The sequence below is a fragment of the Muntiacus reevesi genome, chromosome 8 (assembly GCF_963930625.1).
Source record: "Muntiacus reevesi chromosome 8, mMunRee1.1, whole genome shotgun sequence".
Taxonomy (NCBI): Eukaryota; Metazoa; Chordata; class Mammalia; order Artiodactyla; family Cervidae; genus Muntiacus; species Muntiacus reevesi.
In genome coordinates this window covers 80317468-80325247 of record NC_089256.1, presented here as the reverse complement: position 1 = coordinate 80325247, position 7780 = coordinate 80317468, and the positions used below count along the sequence as shown (strand labels likewise).

General features: G+C 41.1%; 1 pseudogene; it reads right to left on the bottom strand.

Annotated features, from left to right (window-relative positions):
- Nucleotides 1-4659: 4659 nt before the first annotated feature.
- LOC136173685 (etoposide-induced protein 2.4 homolog pseudogene) lies at nucleotides 4660-5255 on the bottom strand (annotated as a pseudogene).
- Nucleotides 5256-7780: the final 2525 nt, after the last annotated feature.

The following is a 7780-nucleotide window of genomic DNA, read 5'->3' as shown; positions in this document are numbered from 1 at the left end:
ACACACACACACACACATACACACACACACATATATAAATGCATATATAAAGAAAAGGGCTTCCTTGGTGGCTTAAATGGTAAAGAATTCACCTAGAGTGAGGGGACCTGGGTTGATTCCTGGATTGGGAAGATCCGCTGGAGGATGGCATGGCTACCCTCTCCATTATTCTTGCCTGGAGAATCCCCATGGACAGCGGAGCCTGGCGGGCTACAGTCCATGGGGCTGCAGAGTTGAACACAGCTAACCACAGCAGAAATGATGCTGAGATATATAAGAGTTCTGGCCTATATATATACTTCTAGTCTATGTAGTAATAGTAGGGATATTATTCAATAAACAATGACAAACTTATTTCATTATCTAAAATGGAAGACAAGAAGGGGAATTAAAAACCAGCATGGAGGGTATAAGCTAAGTATAACAGAGGGTTTCTTCACAGTTAAGAATGTTTAAGCATAAGAATGGACTACCCAAGGGAGGATATTTTTTAGAGGGAAAGAGATTTCAACATCAATGGAAGTTTAATCATGTTCATGCCTGAAGGTCAGAAAATAGACTTGACAGTGTCTCAGTGTTCCAATATAGCCCTGTGACTCTTAAGAATAAATTTTTGAGTAAATGTTATTATATTCTTTATAGTGAAAAGATTGTATACTTTCAGAAAGGATTAGCAGCCATATTTTAACATCATCTTCACACATTCACATTTATGGTACTCCCCTAAAGAGATATTTAAATCCTTTTACAAGAGAGTTTCCCATAGAGGCTATAAATGCAAACGTGGTTCCATATTGCCTTTATCTGGATCTGATGCTGAGCTCAGTGAACATTAGAGTTTTTAAATGAACACATTTCAGAAGCACTGAGAAATGAACTTTAAGTGACTTATATTGCTCATAAAGCCTGTAGCCTTTAGAGTAAAAATACCATGCATTCCTAGGAAATACTATTTGCTATTCCTTAAACTCTATAACATAAAGTGTTAGGAAGCAGGCTTTTTATCGATGGGGGAAATACAAACATAAAATGAAGGAAGAAAGGGAAAACTCAGTGGCAATGGATTGGAATTGTAGATATCAACATGCAATTATGGATGTATATATATGTCAAGATTATTCATTTATAAGTATTTATACACATATATGTTTATATGTGCATATATAATTACCCACTAAAATGGCCTAAAAATGAGGAGACACTAGTATCAATAAGAAAACAGAAGTCCTTGTGTATATTAACTCTTGTATTGGGGCAGGGAAAATACAAGATGGACCTGAAATATTTTTTTTCATCAGAAATCCAAGAAGTGCTCAAAAACTGACAGGTTACAAGAACTGTTACGGTAACCAGATCAAAGGAATAAAAAGAATCTCAAAGAAAGGAAAACCATAGGGAGAAGGGAAATAAAATTTTATATACCCTTTTTCAAGCAGGGCCTTTTCTATTCCACAACACACAGGCCATGGATATGGACCAAGAACTGATTCAGGGATATTTAATAACTAAAAAGAAAAGAAATCAGCAGAGCTTTGGCTTTCTCATGGATCTGGAGAGACAACAATTAGAAGCTTGCCAGTTTCTAGTGAACAGGATGGGGGGAAAACTAACCCTGACTTGCCAAATGCTGAAATTGAACCCTGAAGTAGTGGTAGTTGAGTCACTAAATTGTGTCCAACTCCTGTGACCCCATGAACTGTAGCCTACCAAGCTCCTCTGCCCATGAGATTTCCCAGACAAGAATACTAGAGTGGGTTGTCATTTCCTTCTCCAGGAGATCTTCCCAAGCCAGGGATTGAACCCAGGTCTCCTGCATTGTAGCTGGTCCCCTGCATTGCTGGTGGATTCTTTACTGACTGAGCCACCAGGGAAGAATAAAGCAAAAGTTCTTTGAAAAGCAGTCTGCAATTCCTGGGAGTCTCATAGACTTAGGAGGACAAGAATTGATTTTAGGATCTGCCTGGAGAGGGAGCTTTTTCAGAACAGCCTAGCATCTACCTGTTCACTTTGGACTAAGGTAATCAATCTTTGCCATAGAAAAGAGAATTAACCTGGAGAATAGGGAAGTCATAAACCATTAACTGCGAAGTTAATTATGGGTACATGATTACCTCTTCCATGAATACATGTGTATTTCCTGTCTAAATTCATTTTTAACTGGCTACTTATCACATTTTCTTAGATTTCTAAAAAGTAATTTTAGCTCAATGTGTCCAATACCAAATTCATAACCCCTACCTTCACATTCCTGATTTATCTTTTGCTAATATTGATTTTATAGACAATGTTACCACTACCCATCCAAATATACTAGGCAAAAATCTAGATTTACTCTCTCTCCTACAGATCAATCATCAAACTGCCAATGTTGTGTTCTGAATCTTTCTTGTCTCCTACACTAATGGCATCCATTCCGGTCAGGGTACCACTTGGTTCTACACATGGACTGTATGAACTATGGTCATAGCCCACTCCTTTTTTTTTTTTTTTTCCTGTATCTATCCTATCCCTCCTGCTATGCATGCATACTAAGTCACTTCAGTCGTGTTCAACTCTTTGCAACCCTACTGTCTGTAACCTGCCAGGCTCCTCTGTCCATCAGATTCTCCAGGCAAGAATACTGAGGTGGGTTGCCATGCGCTAGAGGATCTTCTCAAGCCAAGGACTGAACCTGTGTTTCTTGCATCTCCTGCATTGGCAGGCAGATACTTTACCACTGTGTTACCTGGGAAGCCCCCAATATGATACAGGAAAAAAAATACAATTTGTGTAAATTCCAAACACAGTCACAAAATTATTTACATAAAAATGCATAATGTAATTTAATTATGCTATCACAGTAGTGTTTACAGTTCCTTCTATGAACTTCTGGGTGTCCTTAAGAGCATTTTAGGAGGTCAACAAAATTAAAAATATTTTTTGTAATAATATTAAAGAGTTTTGCTGAGATAAAATCTGCGCTGATGTTATAAAAGCAATTGTGCATAAAAATTATGGTACTTTGACGTGAATTAAAGCAGTGGCACTAGGCTATACTCATGTGCATTATATTCTTGCCATTCTGAACTTACAGTAAAGACATACAGGTTTCACTTAACAACATTCTTGATGAAGCAGCACAAATTATTGCTTTGATTCAAATTTTGACCCCAGAGTACATATTTTTCAATATTCTGTGTGAGGAAATGGAACTTAGTCATAAAGCACTTCTGTTGCCTGAGTATGATTCAGGCTGTTTTTAGGAAAAGCACCTGTGTGAAGGGAGGAGGTAGTGATTGTTTCAGTTGCAAGGTGAATTAGTTGTTTTTTCCACCCCACAGGTTTATGAATTTAATAAGTTTTTGCCATTCAGTCCCTATTTGCAGCACCCAATAATCCTTTAAAATGCCAGACAAACCTGGCAGTGACCGACAGGATTTCTGACCTCCAGAATTTAACAGCTCAGGTTGTCTAGCATTTTGTTTTGCAGTGACACTTGCACTGGTATCTCTCCAAAGCTGGCAGACTTTAAATGTACCAGTGAAAAAGAGCTTTTTCCCCTCCAAGGGGAAGAAAAAAACAAAAATCACTCCTCAAAACCTGGCAGATCTGGCTGCAAGTTCCTTCCTCCCATCCCATCTCTCCAGGATTGTTTTTTGCAGTGGAGCAAGAGAGAACAAAATCTAATCTGAGTTACAAGAAATGAAACAATGATGGCTATAACAGAAGTGACCAAGAGGAACTAAGATTCTCCTTTATCTCCAACATCCAATATATGTGGTTCACAGCAAAACAGCAAAAATAACAGGTCCACAAGAGCTCGGATTACAAAAACCTGTTCATCCAAGGGTGGTGGAAGTCAGGGCAAATGGCACAGGGCGGGGAATGTATTCCCATCAGTTCAGGTAGGGGGGCTGAAGAGATGCTGAAAAAGAGCTGCAGAAAAATCTGTGATCCTTTCAGATTCACCAATGTTAGAAATCAATGTGCCAGGGTCAGGAAGAGTCTGCCTTAGGTGCACCAGACAAAAGCCCCAATTTCCTCAGAAAGAAGGGAACATGCAGAGGACCCTTCCTTGGTGGGTCCTGCTTTTCATAGTAAGGAAGGTGGACAAGGAAAAGAGTTGTCACAGGGTCCTCCTAATCCTGTCCATCCCTTCTTGATGGCCAACAGAGTGAACTGCCACAGCCTTGCTTGATAAGAGACTGATGCTGTGAAGGGAGCTTCTCTGCAGAGGTTGAGCTACTAACAGCAGACTGCAGTAAACCGTTTTGTGGAAGGTTCTGTTGCTTAAGGAAGTCACCATGGAAAAGAGGTTACAGCTGGAAAGGCAGGTTTGGCCAGGAGTATTTACTTCATTGGGTTTCAGGAGTGGCTCAGATGGTAAACAATCTGCCAGCAATGCAGGAGACCTGGGTTCAGTCCCTGGGTAGGGAAGATCCTCCAAAGAAGGGAATTGCTACCCTCTTCAGTAGAATTCCATGGACAGAGGAGCCTGGGGGGCTATAGTCCATGTGGTGGCAAGGAGTCAGATATGACTGACTAACACTTTCAATTTTTGCTTCATTGGTGCTGATTAAAAAATGAAGGGAAGTGAGCAGAGAAAAGGCAGCTAGTGATAATGTAGGAGGTGGGGTGCCTGCTGGAAGTCCACCATAGTGAGTAGAAAAGAGACGTACATTAGAGATTAACCAGTTGACCAACAAGATGGATTAAAAAGAGACCCACAAATATTTCCTAAATATTTGGTAAAGAACCTGCAATTGACATATTGAAGACCATGTCAGTAGGGAATGGGTGAGGCTTCCTCCCTGATACTGTAAGTGCCAGGTCAGCTATATTCTAAAATCATATCACATTCACAACTTTGCTAAGCACAAAGAGGAGGAGCACTGAAAATTGATGGGAAGAAATATTTCAGCCAGAGTCAAACATCTCTATGGAGAGATGGATCCCCAATAATTTGGGCCATTACTGACTGAAGCACAGGAATACACACTCGATAAAACTGGGAAGAGAATGAAGCAGAATAGTCTGCCACTTCACTTACAGCACTGAGAAATTCAACCAGCAATGGGTGGCTCAGTCTTGCTTCCTCTTTTATACCCTGGGCTCTACTTGCCCTTTCAAACATACTCAACTAGCCTTTATAGATGCTGTTCCTCTCTCTCAAGCTGAATTTGAGCATCTAGCTATGAGATCGTACAACTTCCAGAAACGGGGTCCTTGATTCTTCTGGAAAGGTACTGCAGAAAGGTTTTGACACTGTCTGCCATCTCTGCACCACTCAAACTACCAATGACACAGAGGACAGAGAAGCATCCCCAAATCTGTCACTATGAAGGATGGGCAGCTTTGTTGCTCTGGCCCTGGCTCCCTGCCCACCGCCAGCCAGACAGGCTCCTTGGAGCACCTTGCTCTGGCCTATGCCTCCCACAACAGGTGTTCTCAAGGCAGGCACACCCACACACCCAGGTCCTATGGAGCTGGGGGTAGCGTGTCTGTTGGGAAGTCCAGGTGTTCTTAATGAAATCATTTTCACTAGAGAGAATTTCTGGCAGGTAAACAATGCTTATTTAGACTTGAATATTTTACAGATTGTCTTAAAATGTAAAGAAATGGATTTCTTCAAGGAAAGCAAATACTTTTGTTGTCAATGGTAACACTCAAGTTTTCAACCAAATATTAGAATTTTGGAAAAGGTACCTATAAAACCTTTATAGATTTCCAGTAAAGTTTTTCCTGATAAGCCTGATAGTAACATTGAAAAGCAAAAGTTGCTCAGTCATGTCTGACTCTTTGTGACCTAGTGGATTATACAGTTCATGGAATTCCCCAGGCCAGAATACTAGAGTGGGTAGTTGTTTCTTTCTCCAGGGGATCTTCCCAACCCAGGAATTGAACCCAGGTGTCCTTCATTGTAGGCAGATTTTTTTTTTTTTTTTTTTTTTACCAGCCAAGCCACCAGGGAAGCTGATACTAACATTACTTGCTTTCATTTAAAAACGTATGTCAGCATTTGGCATATCTACATAACTCAATGAACCAATATTTCCTTAATGACCATAATGTAACATCACAAATGGATAGGGATGCAGTCAAAGGGCAAGATAAATCAATGGATTGTAATATGGGGAAGTGTAAAAAGTTAATTGATATAGTTTCACATTCCATATGCATCTAGTTTTAGAGAAACTGTTACCTACCTGTTCCGGTCAGGTTCCAACAAGCGTCTTCCTGGCCCAGTGTCCTTTGATCCAATGAGGCATTCCCATTTCAGCTCAGAAACAGTGGAGAGGTTTAGTTTTTGATCAAGGAAAGAAGAGATGTGAGTTAGCTAGCTCTACAGCAAGAGTCCCAAGCCTCTCGGATCTAATGCCTGATGGCCTGAGGTGGAGCTGGTGTAATATTAATAAAAATAAAGTGCACAATAAATGTAATGCACTTGAATTATCCCCAAACCATCTCTTGCTCCCTGGCTGTGGAAAAAGTAATCTTCCCCATAAACCAGTCCCTGGGGCTAAAACGGTTGGGGATGGACTGCAGCTGTGCAACCCACTCCCAGCAGGTCACGGGCAGGGCTGCTGCGTGGGGTTCTTTAAATCGCAGAGAGCAGAGCGCGGTGGAGTGGGCAGAGCTGCGCTGCTGGCTCCCGGGTTCAGGGCAGGCACAGCCTCGCGGCAAGCGGTGCCCGCCATCCTGAATCTCAGTCTTTCCGGGGCGTTTCTGTGAGCTGATGCGGCCTTTCATTCCAGGATCTTTGGTTTGAAGCTGAGGACAAATCCTCTGTACATGGCACCCTATGATGAAGTGAAACCAGACTAAGCACAAAGGAGAAAGAAAAAAAAAAGGTTAGACTTTATATTATTACACAAATTCTATTTTTATTTCCCGGCAGTTTTTAATAGGCTTTGCCCCATGACAGAACTGCTGCTGCTGCTGCGTCGCTTCAGTTGTGTCCGACTCTGTGCGACCCCATGGACGGCAGCCCACCAGGCTCCCCCGTCCCTGGGGTTCTCCAGGCAAGAACGCTGGAGTGGGCTGCCATTGCCTTCTCCAAGGCATGAAAGTGAAAAGTCAAAGTGAAGTCACTCAGTCTTGTGCGACTTCGCGACCCCATGAACGGCAGCCCACCAGGCTCGTCCGTCCGTGGGATTTTCCAGGCAAGAGGACTGGGGTGGGGTGCCATTGCCTTCTTTGCATGACAAAACTACTACCTGTCAAATTCTGTATGGTTTCAAACACGTATGTCTACTTATTTCTGTGTGTGGCTGGCTTTTCCTCATGTATTTCAACCGAAATAATGTATCACAATTGACTGAATGTAGAAATATGAGAATCCAGTTATCTTGTAGTAGCCACGTCTATAAGACATTTGCAAAACTGTAAAACAATGTCTCTATTCTCTAGTTTGGTTTAAGAATATTTAATGTTTATTTAAATGTTTTTGTGATAACATGAATTTATTTTTATTTGACATGAAATATTTTTAAATTCCTGATTTTCATTTTTATCAGGGAAGTAAAAATAGATATAACACCTTAAAAAGAAAAAATAAAGCTCTCTGGGGTTGTAATTATTTTTAAGGCTATTATTAAAAACCCTGGAGAAGGAAATGGCTATCCACTCCATTATTCTTGCCTGGAAAATCCCATGGATAGAGGAGCCTGGAGGGCTACAATCCATAAGGTTGCACAGAGTCAGACATGACTGAAGCGACTCAGAAACATTTTTTAAAAAGCCCTGAGAGCTGAGAGCTTGAATACTTCTGTGTATCAAAAGAAGATAACATGATATATAA